Raw genomic sequence first — 16884 nt, 5'->3', positions numbered from 1 at the left:
GGATGAAAGTTAAAAGGATTGATAAAGGAAGACTTTAGGAAGAATAATGATGATGATGAAGATGATAATAAAAAAATTCATGAGTGATTGGATATAGATTATGAAGAACTGGATTGACTCAAATACCACTCCTGTGTTAAGCGTAACTTTTGTTCAACTTTATATATGGACAAAAATAAGGAGTTAAGACAAGGAGTCTTTCTAGAAGTAAAATAGTGAGTCCAATTGTACAGATCAAGGGCTCACATACTTAAGGTGAAATTCCATCCTGAGTTAAAATGTGTCTATGTTTGTAATTAATTGCCTTATGAAATCTTTACTAGTTCACACTTACATTATGTTTTCCACTTTCTAAATCTCGTGTTTCACCAGTTACAATTTAATCTGAAAAAAGAAAATGAATTCGACTTTTTATCACTGTATTTTTTCAAAGCTATGCATCATAGTAAGTCAAACCTGATAGAGAGACTGTAAATGGGTCAACCTGCAGACGTGGTTACAGTTAGCAGCATTTCTCAGGCAAGAACAAAGAGCTTCATGGATGACCCAACAGTCTGTGCAAGAGCTGATGGAAGAAGAAGCTACTGCAGAAGCTGGGAATGGGATTCCTGATAAGTCCAGACGAAGAAAGCAAATGTAAGCTATGGTTTAACCCAGTTTACCTCCTGAATTATTAATTTCCTTTGCAAGAACTGAACAGGAAGTCCTAAATGGGTCAAAAAACAAAGCAGGGACGGTAGACACTGTGAGACTATCTGGCAAAATAAAGGCTGGTGCCACACTCAAATTCAAAAGCCTAGAAAGAACGCACTGTAGACTAGAAGGGGCCACTCTCACCTCTTTCAGGACCACAACCCACAGGAGCCGCAGCAAGTGAGAATGGAAAGTAAAAACGAGCTTAAGTACAGCAGTAATTCTCTGTGTTAAGGGAGAACAGTCAAACTCCCTGTGTGGGAGTAGGGGGCGGGGATCATAAAACAAACAAGGTGCTCAAAATCATTCCACATCGAATACTGAGGTTAACTTGGGCAGACAGAAGCTTCAGTGCCTAAGGAAGTGTGGCCTGTGGTGCCCAAGTCCCTGCCAGCAGCACCACTCTGCAGACAGACTTCAAGACCTAAAAGCGCTATACTCTGGAAATGTTATCTGTTTCATTATGTGTATTTTCTTTCACTTGGGGCTTTGTTTTGTTTTCCTTCTACTTTTCTAGTAAACTTCCCCTTGAAAATTTTCCACCTTATGATGAGAAAGCTGGAGGGCACAGGCGATGTGGTGGCAGCTGCCATCTCAGCTGGATAACATCCCCTCCCCTCCTTCTCCTTCCCTGGCAGCTGATGAAGTAGAGGCTGAAACAGACAGAGGTGAAACCCCTAGAGGAGAGACAAGACAGCTGTGATCACTGGTTCCTTGCTGCCTGCTGGGGTCTTCTCTCACTGTAAGGCTCTAGCACCTTTTAAAAATACAAGTGTGTATATATATATATATAATGTATGTGTGTGTGTGTATATATATATATATTTATATATATTTTACAAATATGGAAAAAATAAGTAATGTCATCTGTGGTTACTGCATAGTTTCTTAATCTTTAACAGAAAACAATGATTGCTTTTGAACTTAAGTGTACAAAGAAGCTGGACCTAAAAATCATCGAAGATACTTACATAAACTACATATAAATGATAATGCTAGAATAATGTGTTCTCACAGTGCATTTTGCCTTTAGCCAATTGCATTCTGACATATTTATTTCTGATTTTATATTATGTGGAGAAGGAACAAACCTCCTTGGGCACTTTATAGCCCAAAGTACAAAACATACTGGAAAACCACCAAAAGTAATTTTGTTTTGTTTTGTTTTGTTTTCTCTTTACTTGTTGTGCAGTGTTGTTATGTGTCTTCATTCATGTCAGAAGTAGCTAGATTTCAGTGTTCGTGCAGGGATTACAGGTAAAGTTATTCTACATGCTGGTTGGATTGGATTTTACTCTCTTCAGTTGAGCGAACCTCCCACTGATCTCAATGGGAGTGTTGCCTGAAAGAAGGAGGCAAAATTAAGTCTCATCCTTTATAAAGTACCTTGAACTTTTTTTTTTAATCAAATAGATCCATGTTCTATTCTAGACCACTGTGACTCTTCCATGCACTAAACTCTCATTGATTTTGGAAAGAATGCGGGGCACAGAAAAGATGGGTTAAATCCAAAGCAAATTGAGGAGCTTACCAATATCATTATGCATGAAGGAGCAAACGCTGATGCCTTTTTTTTTTCTTAAGGAGCAGAGTTTAATGCATGTCTTGACTATTTGTTCCACTAAGAAATTGAATATTGAGAAATCAATCTTGTAGCTTTACATGAGCCGCGGTTTATGGAATGGGACTGAACCAAGTTGATATTGCCAGATTTATTTTGTGTATAACCTTTTTAATCCTATAAATATGAAATGCAACATTGAAAGTATTTAGTATTCAATACTTTCTATTGCTTAGAGAGATAGTCAATACACAAGATATTCCTTTTGAGCCAATGTAATATACTAAAACCCTTGAGATTCATGCTGCCCATACAACCTGTTGACACAGCTTCTTAAAATAATCACAAAATACCTAATAATGAAAATGAGACTATATATCAATACAATCATTGAAATGCCATGGCATTTTTTTATGTCATTCCCTTGCTGAAGAAGGGGGTATAAGCATGATTTTTAGGATGGTAAAGTGGCAAAGGAGTTCAAGGAAAAATGTAAGAATATGCTATCTGAAAATTAAATCAGAGTCAGTAAGGTATATGGGATTTTATGATACCATTTATATGCTTCTCAAGACGGAACACCACAAAAACACCAAAAAGCTTAAGAATTACGAGGGATAGCTCTGCTGTTCACAAAACTGGATAGGATCCCATGAAAGATATAAGTAACTAATTAACATAACTATCAGGGATCTTCAAATCTAACGTTAGACCGGGAGACACTTTAGGGTAATTACATACCTTATAAAACATTTTCATGCATATGGGGATATAATTAGAGCTAAGTCCGACCACACAGACAGATGCAGTAGAATTATAGAAATTACTGGAGAAATTGTTATTAATTAGGAAGTTTTTGTGAAGGCTCTGAGTTTTGGCTGGAATTTTCAGTGGGAAGAACCGAGGCCCACAGTGAAGACAACATGCCAAACTAGAGTAATTAGACATTTTAAAAGTTCAAAGTCACGAATGATAGACTTGAAAGTCAGCTAATATATTCGGAAGTGAAAACCAAAAGAGGAAGAAGAAGCAGAAATTAGTAGAGGGCTTGTATTGAAGCTCAATTATGCTAATAAATCACTAATAATAGGTACTCAAAATACTTGTTGAATAAATTATTATTAAATATACATTCTATCTGATTCTATGTAAAGCCAGTCCTAGTTTACTGGGTCTATACCACCTCCCAGGAAATGTGCTGTTTTGCATATATTATCTCTTTGACCATTTTAACACTGTGAAATAGTGGTATCCTTATTTATAGAGGAGTAAACTGCATTCAGGGAAATTAATTAACTTTCCCATGGCATTTTGATTTGATAAAGGAGGCAGTCCAATGCTATTACTATAGAATGACAACATTACAATGGCTCTAGAGGAAGACACTCTGAATTATGTTAATGTTGTTATTATTATTAAACTGTGATAGATTAAAAAGACAGAGGCTTGAGAAAAGAATGTTCTGGTGGTTTAAGCATCACGTGAGTGTTCTGTACTGTGTCAGAAGAGGAGATCTGAGCACTGCGGAGCAAAAATCAGTAGAGGTGTCCAACCACTGGTCTAGGCAATGGTTAAAGCTTGTTAACTGGCCTTTAACTCACCATATAGAATATGTTTGAGCTAAAAACTTTGTAGCATGGTAGGTAAAAACATAGGTTCAGAAGTCATTTTACTAGGCTTGTCACTCTTGCAAGTGGAAACTGGTATCTTTAGCAAGATACCGAGTTTGTCTTATCCTGAGTTTTCTAACTGCAAAATGGTTGTTACCATGAGTAGTTTCTTTTCCCATGGTACTGTTGTAAACATTAAATTAGATCTTGCATGTAAAATGCATAACATAAGGTCTGATTAAGATAATGTGTGTTTAATAAATGTCAGCTATTACTGGCATACTATAACCTCAACGTCTCTATTCTATCTATATATGAAAGTGGAAAATATGCCATCTATGCTTCCTTTTGGGAATTCAGGCACTTCCAAATGATTTTATAATTCACAATAAGAAATAACCTTATAAAATGATCACGTGTGTGTACGTAACTGGATACACACGATGTGTGTACATACACACACATTTCATAAAAATACCCTTATTAAATGCCATAAAAACTGATATACTATCATATTACATTATCTTCTGTTCCTTTCTTTATTTTTTTAAAAGGTTTTTGTTTATTTATTTGACAGACAGAGATCACAAGTAGGCAGAGAGGCAGGCAGTGAGAGAGAGAGAGGAGGAAGCAGGCTCCCTGTGGAGAGAGAGCCTGATGTGGGGCTCGTTCCCAGGACCCTGGGATCATGACCTGAGCCAGAGGCAGAGGCTTTAACCCACTGAGCCACCCAGGCATTCCTGTTTCTTTTTTTTAAATGCTGGCTGTGACTCACTAAATTGACTTTATGACTCACTAATGGGTGTCAATCCATAGTTTCAAAAACATCTCCTGATTTCTCCTTGGGCTAATCAAGACTATTGCAGAGTTGTGAATCTGTATCCCATTTCCTAGCATCACAAAGATTTGTTTTTCTTGAATTGAACTTAGGCATTATGCTTTTGGACTATTTTGAGAGGCTTTATAAGAATCAGCCTTGTGAAATTTAGAACTGTAGACATTTTTTGAGGGTTTGAGGGATTTTTTGAGGGCTCATTCACAGGAGTACTTGTATGTCTAAACCTTACCTGTGCTTCCTTTTTAACAGAAACTATGGATCAGACAAGGCATCAAAATCAAAATATCTAGTCTTCCTAAGAGCAAATAAGGAAGAAATAAGAATAAGGTAGAAATTTTGTGTATCGGCCTTTCCCCTGCTTTTATCTTAATATCTTAAAATTTTATAGACTTATTTTCTGTTGTTCTAATTATTTTTCTTATTTCAATGGTATCATAGGTAATTCATTTATCTTTAATATTAGTTTTGAAGTGAGGCTGTATCTCAGCATGGTTCAAAATCCAACAAGTTCAGAGGGTATATAGTAAAATGTCTCCCTCTCATCTCTGCCCTGCAGCCCTCCAGGCCTCCTCTCTGGAATGAAATAATATAATAAGCTTCCTGTGTATGCTTACAGAGATCTATGATACCTCAGGATACATAAAGGTAAACTCATCTATCTCAATAAAATTATTTACTATATGCCTACCTAACCAGGTAGTTATTTTCCCCTTCCCCCAAACTCTTATTTACTTATGAGTATACAGTTATTTAATCCATGTAGGAGGCTAATCCATATCAGTACATGGCCTCGTCAGTATTTTCTATGGCTGAATGATACTTCATTTTTAATGAAAAAAAAAAAAAAGTGAACCAATCCCCTGACGATGCATGTTAGTTCTCAATTTTGTAATTACAGACAAAACAATGCCAATTATAAACAATACCACAATGAGTACACTTATCCCTACATCATTTAGTGTATGTAAATATATGCATAGAACAGATTCCTAGAAGTGGTACTTATGACTGACAGACATGTGCACTTGCTGTTTTGATAGATACTACCAAATTACTCTCCTTTCAGGTTGACCAATTTATGCTCCCAAAGGCAACAACAATGGTATTGCATATACTTTTGTTAACTATCTCAAATCCTTTTTAAAAAAAAAAATTTTTTTTTTTAAAAAGGATTTGAGATAGTTAACAAAACAAATCAGAGGGGGAGAAAACCATGAGAGACGGTGGACTCTGAGAAACAAACTGAGGGTTTTGGACGGGAGAGGGGTAGGGGGGTTGGGGGAGCCAGGTGGTGGGTATTATGGAGGGCACGTATTGCATGGAGCACTGGGTGTGGGGCATAAACAATGAATTTTGGAACACTGAAAAAAAATAAAATTACAAAAAAAAATGTGCAATCAGTATCTGATTAATGTCTTAAAATGGAAAAGAAATTATTTAAGGCATGTTAAGATTTAAAAATTAGAGAAGATTCTCAGTGATTATATCTTCTTGAGAAAGGAAGATACAGGTTAAAGTGATGATTTGGGAACTCTCAACATAAAAATTATAGTTTTAACCTAGAATGGATAAGTTCCTTTCCACAATGGTGAGAACCATATGACCAATCTTTATTTTCTACATAATCAGATTATATTTATCATATAAAAAATAAGGATTTTAAATGTAAAGACAAAGACTTCAGTTGCTTTAGCCTTCATAGGCATGCGATATAATTAGTACAAAACTCTTTAAGCACCTGTACTAATATAGTGAAATTGTTTATGGAATGTGCCAATTTCAAATACAAGTTAATTATATACCATGTAGTATTTATAAATATCAACCTTTGGTTAGCACAGTTAGGGAGGTTTTTCAGGGGTGTGGGGGAATATCTTTCTAATAGTTTGCATCTAATGTACAGTATTCATCAATGTACATTAAGATATTTACCAAGGTGAAAAAAAAATGAAAAAGGAGTTATATCATTATAGAGCTTTTTATTTAATCTTTTAAAATGTCTTAGTATATCCTTTAGTCCTTTGGTGATATTTTAGAAGAAAAATACTATGTAAGAAAAATTGGTATAATGGAGATGAGATTAATTATAGAGAAGTAGGAAAAAGGAAAGATAAGTGTTGGCAAAGGAACATGTGATAAATCGCTAGGTAATGAGGAACGGACAAGACTAGACCTTGATGCCTGGAAAACTTACTGTGCAATAAAGGGCCCTGAAACTGGTGTTAGCTTGGCCAGATCTAGCGAAGAGCTGTCACTGCTAGAGTCCTCATGGCACTGGAGTGGGCTGCGGGCACAATAAATGGGAACTGATGTATAGCCAAAGCCTCCTGGAAAACGGGGCACATGCTAGAGATTGCCTAGTCCAACACTCTCGATTTGCAAATGGAAGACTGAAATCCAGAGAGGGAAAATGGTTTTCTATTATTAAACCACCTTGTGGGAAAAGTGGAGATAAACCTTAGGACTCTCGATGACTAATCCACAGTTAAGATCCAGTAGAGATCACTCTCCTTTACCCCCATGCAATCTATACACTTTCCCAACAACCTCTTCAAAATCACTAATAACCTCTCAGCCCCAAATTTAATGGCTCATATGCCTATTAACCTAAAGTAGAAGACTTGAAAAGGACCTGAGGAATTACAGAACAAGCCACCACTCATCACACAGAAAAAAACCCTGAGACCCTGGAAGTTGCTCTTTGCCTACACTTTGCTGACTAATGGCAAAATTAACAAAATATTTCTCGCCTGGATTAGGATCCGGTTGCTCTCATTTACTTCCCAAAGCTGATATGTGAGGCCATGGGTGTTTGTGTCTGAGTGTTCATTTTGACACATATTATATATTTTGCTATCTTAATCATACATCACCTGGCATTTTCATGTGGCTGTTCCAGGCTAACAACTTTCATCTTCTTAATTACCATATAAATTCCCTGGGGACAGGAACTATGTCTTACATAGATTTTTGTCACCTAGTCCCATCACCCTCGCAAGCATGCAGCCACCAGTGTAAACTGTACCTACCCAAAGCTTGACAGGTAGCTGTTTATCTCAATCCTTAGTTGGGCGTGATTTCTAAATGAAAATTAAACTGTGTTTCAAATGGCCCCTAAGATACTCTGCTATGGTGTTGCTGATGCTACTTCTACTTTTAGAAAGCTCATTGGCCAATTAGATGCTCACTTTGAAGACTGACATTTGATACTAACTCATAATCTCCTTTTCCATCACTCTCTTTTCTTGCATTTGCTGTCAGTTTAAGCTGGCCCCAGAGAAGTGACTTTTCCTATTTGCAGTTCCTCTGTTGTTTAACCAAATGGTGGGTGGAATCAAGGTTGGCTGCTCTAAACGGCATCCAAGCAGGGATTCTTAGAGGGTGGAAATGTCAGCCTACCTATTGGGAGCTATTCCAAAGCCAGCTGGAGCTGCCTCGAACACTCTTAATTACCATTTTGTATTTTAAATGTCTCAGCCAACGCGGTCTCTTAAAAAATAATAAAATAAATAAGCTCAGGTAAACAAAAAAGAAAGGAAACCAGGTAGAATGCAATTTGTCTCCAGACTTCACCTGGTGGAGGAAGCACTGGCAAAACTTGTCTTAGCATTCTTTCAAGGATCTTGGTTAAGTCTCAAACACTCAAATCACCTTTTTCAGTGATTTCTTCCTTTGAGGACTGATTACCACAAGTACTAATAGCTCAGCCCTCACCCTAACTCCAACTGCCAAGAGAGACATTCAACTGAGTGGGGCACTACACCATTACTTGGAAGTCCCTTTTCCAATAAAACCCAATAATCCCAGGTGTTGACAATGTCTTTATCAAGGAAATGAGTTTATTTGAGGAGAGTGAACTTTTTTTTTTTTAAGATTTTTTTATTTATTCATTTAACAGATAGAGATCACAAGCAGGTAGAGAGACAGGCAGAGAGAGAGGAGGAAGCAGGCTCCCCGCTGAGCAGAGAGCCCGATGCGGGGCTCGATCCCAGGACCCTGGGATCATGACCTGAGCCGAAGGCAGAGGCTTTAACCCACTGAGCCACCCAGGCGCCCCAAGGAGAGTGAACTTTTAAGTCAGGCTGCAGGCAATTCTCCCATTAACCCCCAATTTCCAGATTCTTTCTTCCACTTTCTTTGTCTTTGATCTCACCCTTTTAACACCCTTTGTTTTATTCAGATTTGGTACCTTTGTAGTCAGTGAAGTAATTGGACCAAGAACATAGTGCATTTGTACTAAAGAAATGTTCCCAATCGACATATAAGCAACAATACTCAAGAGGCTCCAGACATACTGTTGACATTTCTTTGACTCTCAGTTTATAGCAGCCATCTTCAAAACACAAATTACAATCCTAATAGCACAGCATTAGAGGAATTCATTGCTAGAGACTCTAAAAATCATATTTATACTGGTATTGGTTAGGTGATTTTCCCTAGAATTTCCTTTTCCTTCCTATATGCTTAAATGGAATTAATTTAAGGCCAAAGTCTGTTTAGATCATTTCCAACACAAAATCCCTATAATAACAATATCATGGAAAATCTACTTAGGAAGCTGCATAGGACCAGCAGGAGGGTGGGAGATGGTAACTATAGTGTTATTAAATGTGTATCGTATGCCTTTTTCAGTGAGAGATATTTACTATTCTCGTCATACTCCTTAGAAGAACCTGTGGGAAATGAGTTTTAAATGGAATTTATATCAGGCATGACTTTAAAGAAATCTAATTTTCAGAGGAGGCAGGAGAGGGGTTGTTGTTGTTGTTGGTGTGTGTATATGTGTGTCTATGTCTGTGTGTGTGTTTGACTAAGTGTGTGTTTATCTCTCTGTGTGTATGCATATTTCACAAATAAACTGACTACTCATTTTAAAGAACATTTTCCTTCACAACATACATTTTGAGAGATCACAGAATTTCTTTCCTCATTTATGGAAGTCTTTCTTTTTGGAATGAGTCTTTATGGTCACAGAAGAAAAGCAGTTTTATTAACGCTTTATCAAACTTCGTTTCAGATGAAAAATAAAACAAACGGTGTAATTTGCCACAGTTGATTTCAAATGATACTTAACTGTTCTCAAAAATGAAACCCACTCTTAGAAGAAAGATTACCACTTTTGATGATATGGGTTCGACGGGGATTGTGGTGTTATGATACGACCCTAAGAGACTCTTCACCAATTGTTTGAGCTCTACCAGAACCACAGAAATATGTATACAGCTTCTAATTATGACTGCTTTGAAAGGGTAGAACTCATTAGAATACATAAATTTTGTTTTGTGTTAAAAAAAAAAAGGACACAGCCATTCTACTGTATATTCTCACAATGTATACAGGTGAAAGAAAGGAAATTGTCATTCATTTGCCAATGGGTTCATTTTTTAATAAATATTTTTGGATCACGAGCTGTGTGCCAGGCGTTATTGTAAATATGAGTATACAGAGGATGGTTTTTTACCACGAGAGCACTCTCACACTTACGGAGAACAAACAATTACAGCAATGACTCTATAAACAAACTACAATAATGTTTTGAAGTAAAAATACAGTGTGTTATGAAAGTAGAATATAGAGAGGCCTAACACAGTTGGAGGGTTAGGGAAGGGTCTCTGATGAAAAAAAAAAATGGAAAACTTAAGCTGAGGTCCAGTCATGGACTTATTAACAACTTTGGACACATGATCTTATTTTATTCTCACATCAGTTTTGACAATTACATACCCTTATTCCCATGTTGTGTATGACAAAAGAGACTTAGAAAGATTAAGTAACACATTTAAATACAAACTGCTCACAGGAGGCATAATTAATATTTCAATCCATGTCTATCAGATTATTAAACTCCTACTCCTGCCACACCACACTGTGCCTAACAATACCTCCGAGTCTGATCAATCACACTGCACTTACTTCTTAAAACTACAGGGCTCCTAAGTACGTTAATAGTCATTTGGTTGACATTGCCTGATGAAGACTATTTGTGCCAAGGAAATTTTCAAGATCATCCAATACAAATCAGTATTATTTTAGATGAGTACGAATTGGTAAATTGATCCAAATCTTTCTTTCTCCTTGCAGAAATCAACTTACATAGAAAATATAGATCCCTTAGGTGCAATAAGTAGCAGCAATCTGGGGCAGGGTGAATTGCTTTGCTCAAACAGATTTTGAACAGATTCTTTGGCCAACTTTGTTTCATCTCTCATACCCAGAGACTGCTGTCATTATTTGGCTCAGGAAAGACTGGCACTCTTCAATCAAATAAATGCGTGTTCTTACAATTCAGGGAACTTCAGTAAAAAAAAAACAAAACAAAACAAAAAAAAAACACACACACACACACTTTGCATGTTCACTTGAATTATACAAATATTAACAGGCTTCTTCTAAATGCAAAGCATTGTGTTAAGCTTTGCCTCTTTCCTCCAGGAATGAAACTATCTACCATCTAATAGGACAATACCAGCACTTAATAACTAAAGGAAAATAACTTAATAGAGGGTGATTGAAGTGGCATCAGAACACAGTGCCAGAAGGATTATAGGAAGGGAAGAAAGCACATCTAGTTTCTGAAAGATGTAGCATTTGAGGTAAAATGGGACTTGTGGAAAGGAAGGGACTCCATAAAAAGATTAACAGTACCTACAAACAATCGGCTATGGGAAAATTCTGGGCACACTTGTGCAGTGGTTGCATTTGACAGAAATAGCGCAGCTGAGTTGTGTGGGAAGGAGTTGGTAACACCATGGAGTTATTATTTGAAGGTAATTGGAAGCCTTAAGGATTTCGAAGAAACAACTAGTATGTTGAGAAATGCATGTTAGAAATATAAATTGGGTGAAAAGGTGTAGAGTTATTTGGATTAGAGGGGAAAAAACAGCAAGTGAGGAGAAAAAGTTGGAATTACTAAGTATCGACAGGATGAATGAAAGGGCTGTGCTGCTGAGAGGTAGTGGGTGTTTCTATACAGTAATCTGTAGCACTGTTATGTTATAGTAGAAGCTGAAAAACTCTGCATTCATTGTTTTAAAGAATGATTGATTAGTTGATTTATTTTAGGGAGAGAGAGAGAGAGAAAGAGCAAGTGTGCAAGCAGGGGAATGTGAGGGAAGAGAGAAAATTCCAAGCAGACTTTGTACTGAGCACAGAGCCCGATGTGGGACTTGATCCCATGACCCTGAGATCATGACCTGAGCCAAAATCAAGAGTTGGACGCTTAACCAAATGAGCCACCCAGGTGAACCTGCATTTACTTTTATTTATTAAGAAGAAAGGCAAAAATGGTCTGCATATGACTTGTGCCAATCGTGGATGAGAAACTAGAATTCTCAAACAGTGACTGTGGTAGCACCATTTTGAAAACCTGTTTAGCATTATTGAATAAATATGAATATATTTCTATGTTATACCCAACAATGTCCCTCCGTGGTATGCCCCAAATAAATGTATATCCAAAATGAAAACATAAGAATGTTCACAGCACTTACGTTTTGTTGTTTTTCTGCAACACACTTGTCCCAAAAGAGGAGAATGGATACATAGGTTGTGGTATATTCCATGATGGAATACTACAGAGCAATAGATGTGAAGGAAGTACCACACATACAACAACAGTAACGAAAAGAAGCTAGACACAGAAGAACACACTGAGTATTATTCTACTCATATAAAGACCAAAAATAGGTCAAACTAATCTAGCGTGTCAAGAACCAGAATAGTAGGGACGCCTGGGTGGCTCAGTTGGTTAAGCGGCTGCCTTCGGCTCAGGTCATGATCCCAGAGTCCTGAGATCGAGTCCCACATCGGGCTCCTTGCTCGGCAGGGAGCCTGCTTCTCCCTCTGCCTCTGCCTGCCACTCTATCTGCCTGTGCTCACTCTCGCTCTCTCTCTCTCTCTCTGACAAATAAATAAATAAAATCTTAAAAAAAAAAAAAAAAGAACCAGAATAGTAGTAATTTGTGGAGAGGAGGGGTGGTGATAATTAGAGGGTCAAGAAGGGGTTCCTGCAGTGCTGAGAGAGTGCTCTGTCACATGGGGGCGCTCTAGTGAAAATTCAACAAGGTGCCCACTCACGATTCGTACACATTTCTATTCTTATACTTCAATTAAAAAGTTCGTCAGACTAGGAAAAAAAAAAAAAAGGTAACTGGGACAGGAGAACTGTTACAGACAGGTGAAGATGATGCAGATGTGAACTGGAAGTGAAGTCTTCAAGACGTTCAGCCATTTCAAGGTTCTCTCTCTCATTCGAGATGGTGCACAGGGGCCTACCATCTGGCATTTCAACCTCTGAGACCCAGAAATCACTCTGGAAGATGGATAGAATGACCAGGAAATGTAGAATTTCCTTTTGCTCTCTCGCACACACATTTACTTATGTGGTAATTTGCAACCAAGCATGAACATCATGCACTGAATTAGTTTTCCTAGCTATTTTAGCAAGTTTTAGTTTATGTTATGTCTTTCTCTGAGGTGGGGGGCTCAAAAGAGGGACAAAGAAACTAATAGTCCGCGGGTAAACGTTCTCAATATTTGCTATGTGAAACTATGTGTTGTCCTGTTCTGACATTCTCATTTTCAGTACAGGGGGGTTATTAATATGTGTAAATTCATTATTGAAACCACCTCCATAAGACTAGCTTGATGACCGGCAATTCAAAGCTATATGCCCTCAAGTCCAGTCAGGCCCTGTTTTGTATGTCAAGTATAACTGCATTCACATGATAATAATCAATAGGTACTTTGTATTACAACGTAGATAAAAGTAAAAAGGATGAAATTAAAAATTTTAATAAAATTCGACAGGCACAGGAGCAGATTGGATCACAATGAAAATACAAAATATTAGAACTTTAAATTGAAATAGAGGTTCTTCTTCTTCTTCTTTTTTTTTTTTTTCTTTAGCCCTGGCTCTGATTTTTTATTTGCAGACTATTCGGAATCGATGCTAATGAACTGTCACCCTTGAGCTGGTTTTTGGTGGACAGGGGCTGAGAGCGGAGTCCAAATAGATTGCCCTTTACGTGCCCCAGTGTATCTGAATTTTCAGCAGAAACCAAAGACTAACAGTTACAAAAAAGAATTAAGTACCCTTTCTCGTTACAATGGATAACTTCCTCAAAGGCAGGTCCTTGAACACTGAAAGGACAGACTTGAAGCAAGTTTTCACTTCAGGGAATGTCATACCTTTATTGTGGATAGAAGATGTCTTTCTTCCGGGTTTGCTGCTACTCATTTTCCCTATATTGAATCTACTTTCACTATTTAAATGCAAAAACCATTAATACAACAGGCTTGACATCCAGGGTATGATTAAAGTGCTATGGCACTAATCTATTTTTTCTAGAATGGGAAGGCAATTTCTGCTGAATCAGAAGGGTCCCTTACTACATATCACTAGCCAGCTTGTGATATTTCCAATTCAATACAATGTTCATTTCAATGCACATATCCATACTAATAGAGAGGAGTGATGGCACAGACAAACCCAGATTCGTGGAACATATTGATATACTTAGAATGTTGGTATATTTGATATTTTGCTAACACTAAATATAAAGAGAACACCCACAAAATACAAGCCATGAAGAAAGATCTGTCCAATAAAAGCTGAAACAAATAGGATTCTTTGCCCAGTTACATTCTTGCTAATTCTTTAATCTTGTTTGTATCCCTTCCCAGTTTCATGCAGAAAACCTACCAGAGATGTGCTAGCCCTCCTCATTTTCACCTTCCCAATACCGAAGGAATTAATTGACTGTTTTGTTTTAAGAGGCTTCCTGCCGGGCTGTAGACAAGCTGGGTAAATAAAAATAAGCATGAGAGAGTAAACTGTGTCTGTAAATGATATCATATCCTCTTTAATTATGATAATAGAGACTCTGAAATAATTATGAGATGACTGTTCCTATTTATGCCACCCTTTTGGTATAAAATTCACTTCCCTCATCTAGGGCTTCATAGAATCTGTGTATTAGAAGGTTCTACTTACTCTGGCTTTGTTTTTGTGGTTGTTTGTTTGTTTGTTTGTTTGTTTTGTTTTGCTTTGGCGAGAGAGTTACTGGGAGGTGAGGGCCAGAAAGAGAATGGCAGGCAGGCTCCATGCTTAGCACAGACACCAACACGGAGCTCGATCTCATGACCCTGAGGTCATGACCTGAGCTGAAATCAAGAGTCGGACACGTTACCGACTGAGCCATCCAGTCTGGCTTTTTCTTTTTGACTATATATTTCGCTTGGCAGTAGGCACCAAAGTGAATTAAAGAGGTGAAACCAGACCATTCAAGGAAAATATTTATTTAAATATTAGGATTTTTTTTTCTTTCTTTCTTTTTTTTTCTTTTTTGACTGTCAGACACCTGTACTATTTCTGTCCCTATTAGAAAAAAAATGGTGTTAAACAGTTAAACCTGAATTATTCTGTTTCTCTTACAGTCTGCAAATGTGTTTTTCTACTACATCTTAAAAATCCTGCTGAAATCCATTTGACCTCTTTCTAACCTGCAGTCATTCACTTAAAATGTGCCATCCTATGCACTTAAAGCTTCAACGTTTAGCAAGAGGGAAGGGAAAGAATATTTACAGTTGAGGGTATCCTGTGTCCTAGAAACTATGTCAGGTATGTCCTATGTAAGGTATTGTTTATTTAATGTTCAGAATGATTTTATAGGAAAAGGATACTTCTTACTGTGTTGCAAAAAGTTAAATAATTCATCCAAAAGAGCTAAATAATGCAACCCAATGTTGTGAAGTAGCAGCAAATTTAGAACTGTAACCTGGCTATCTGATTCAAAAGTCCATGATGTTGCCAATACACTTAACTGAAAAGTCTACGTGCATTACTCTACCTTATCATTCAAGTTTTTGTGTTGTCTCTTATGCTGTCATGAAACTAAACTTACCTTAAAATAAGATCAATATTTTATTTGAAAAACCTGAAAACGTTACCCCAGCTAGACAGTACTAAAAGAATATAGCTTCATTTCTAATGCAAATGACTCCAAATAAGGGGCTTTTTTTCTGAGAGGATGCTGTTTCTAATGCAGTGTACAGAAGTGGAAAGGTTACATTGGTGATCATGGAGAGATCAGTGAAAGTGTCAGTCCTGGGACAGAAGATCAATTGTATGCATTGTGAGTTCTCCTTGCCCAGAACCCCAGGGACTCTACTGCAATCCCATTCTGCTTTCAATGCCTCCTTTCTCTCTGCTCCTGAATAGTCCTGTTGAAAGTAGACTGTCTAAAGTTCACATAGAACTGACTCTAGCTCAGAGAGTTCAAACATTTAATTGAGCTAAGAACTTGGAAGGGCAGATTATTATTATTTTTTTCTTTTTTATCTAAACCACTTATGACTTCAAAATTATGATGGTGAGATTTTAGATACAGTATTTTCTGCTTCCAGTCAAGTCAGTTAATACTGTAATTTACCGTGTTAATGGTACCATTTGTCCCTCCTGATCTCACTCCATATGCAGAAGCAGCAGTTTAAAAGGGGTTGCATAAACTCTGCTCCAGTGAAGGGGGAGAAGGTTTGTGATTATAAATAATGCACTTTGCAGAATAAATAATGCACTTTGCAGAATAAATAATGCACTTTGCAGAATATAAATCAGCATCCTTAGATATCGACTCTGAAGACATTTTGGCAACCTTGACGGCATCAACATTAATACGTGACTATAAAGAGGGTGACTAAGGTACTTTATGCTGTATTTCATCACATGGCACATAGCTACAGAAGTGAATTTTCACACTGCTAAAATAACAGATCATATTCACAATCTGGTCACTGATTGTTAGGGATACCCTCATGAACATCATTGCTAGCAAACTGCGTATATTTCTAATTAAAACAGTTTCAGTGAAGAATGTCTGCAAACTTGAGCTTCCAAAATCTAAGATTACTCCAATTATTGTCTATCTTTTCTAGTTTCCTTCTTTTAAAATCTGCCTTTGTTTGCAGTTTAATCATCAAAATCACAAATTGCAATTTCAAGAAGACACAAAGAGACAATATAAACTCTGACCCTGAATGTTTCTTCTTGTGGAAGTCCAAAAAGCAATTTCAAGTCTTACAGATTCTCTTTGCCAACACTGATTAGAAGCCCAGTGGCTGCCACGTAATTGTTCCATAATCATATCTGTAATATCCGACCCGGTTTATGCACACCATCTATA

Source organism: Enhydra lutris, unplaced genomic scaffold (assembly GCF_002288905.1).
Source record: "Enhydra lutris kenyoni isolate GAN:26980312 unplaced genomic scaffold, ASM228890v2 scaffoldscaffold2, whole genome shotgun sequence".
Lineage (NCBI taxonomy): Eukaryota > Metazoa > Chordata > Mammalia > Carnivora > Mustelidae > Enhydra > Enhydra lutris.
Note: the sequence above shows the minus strand (reverse complement) of the source record.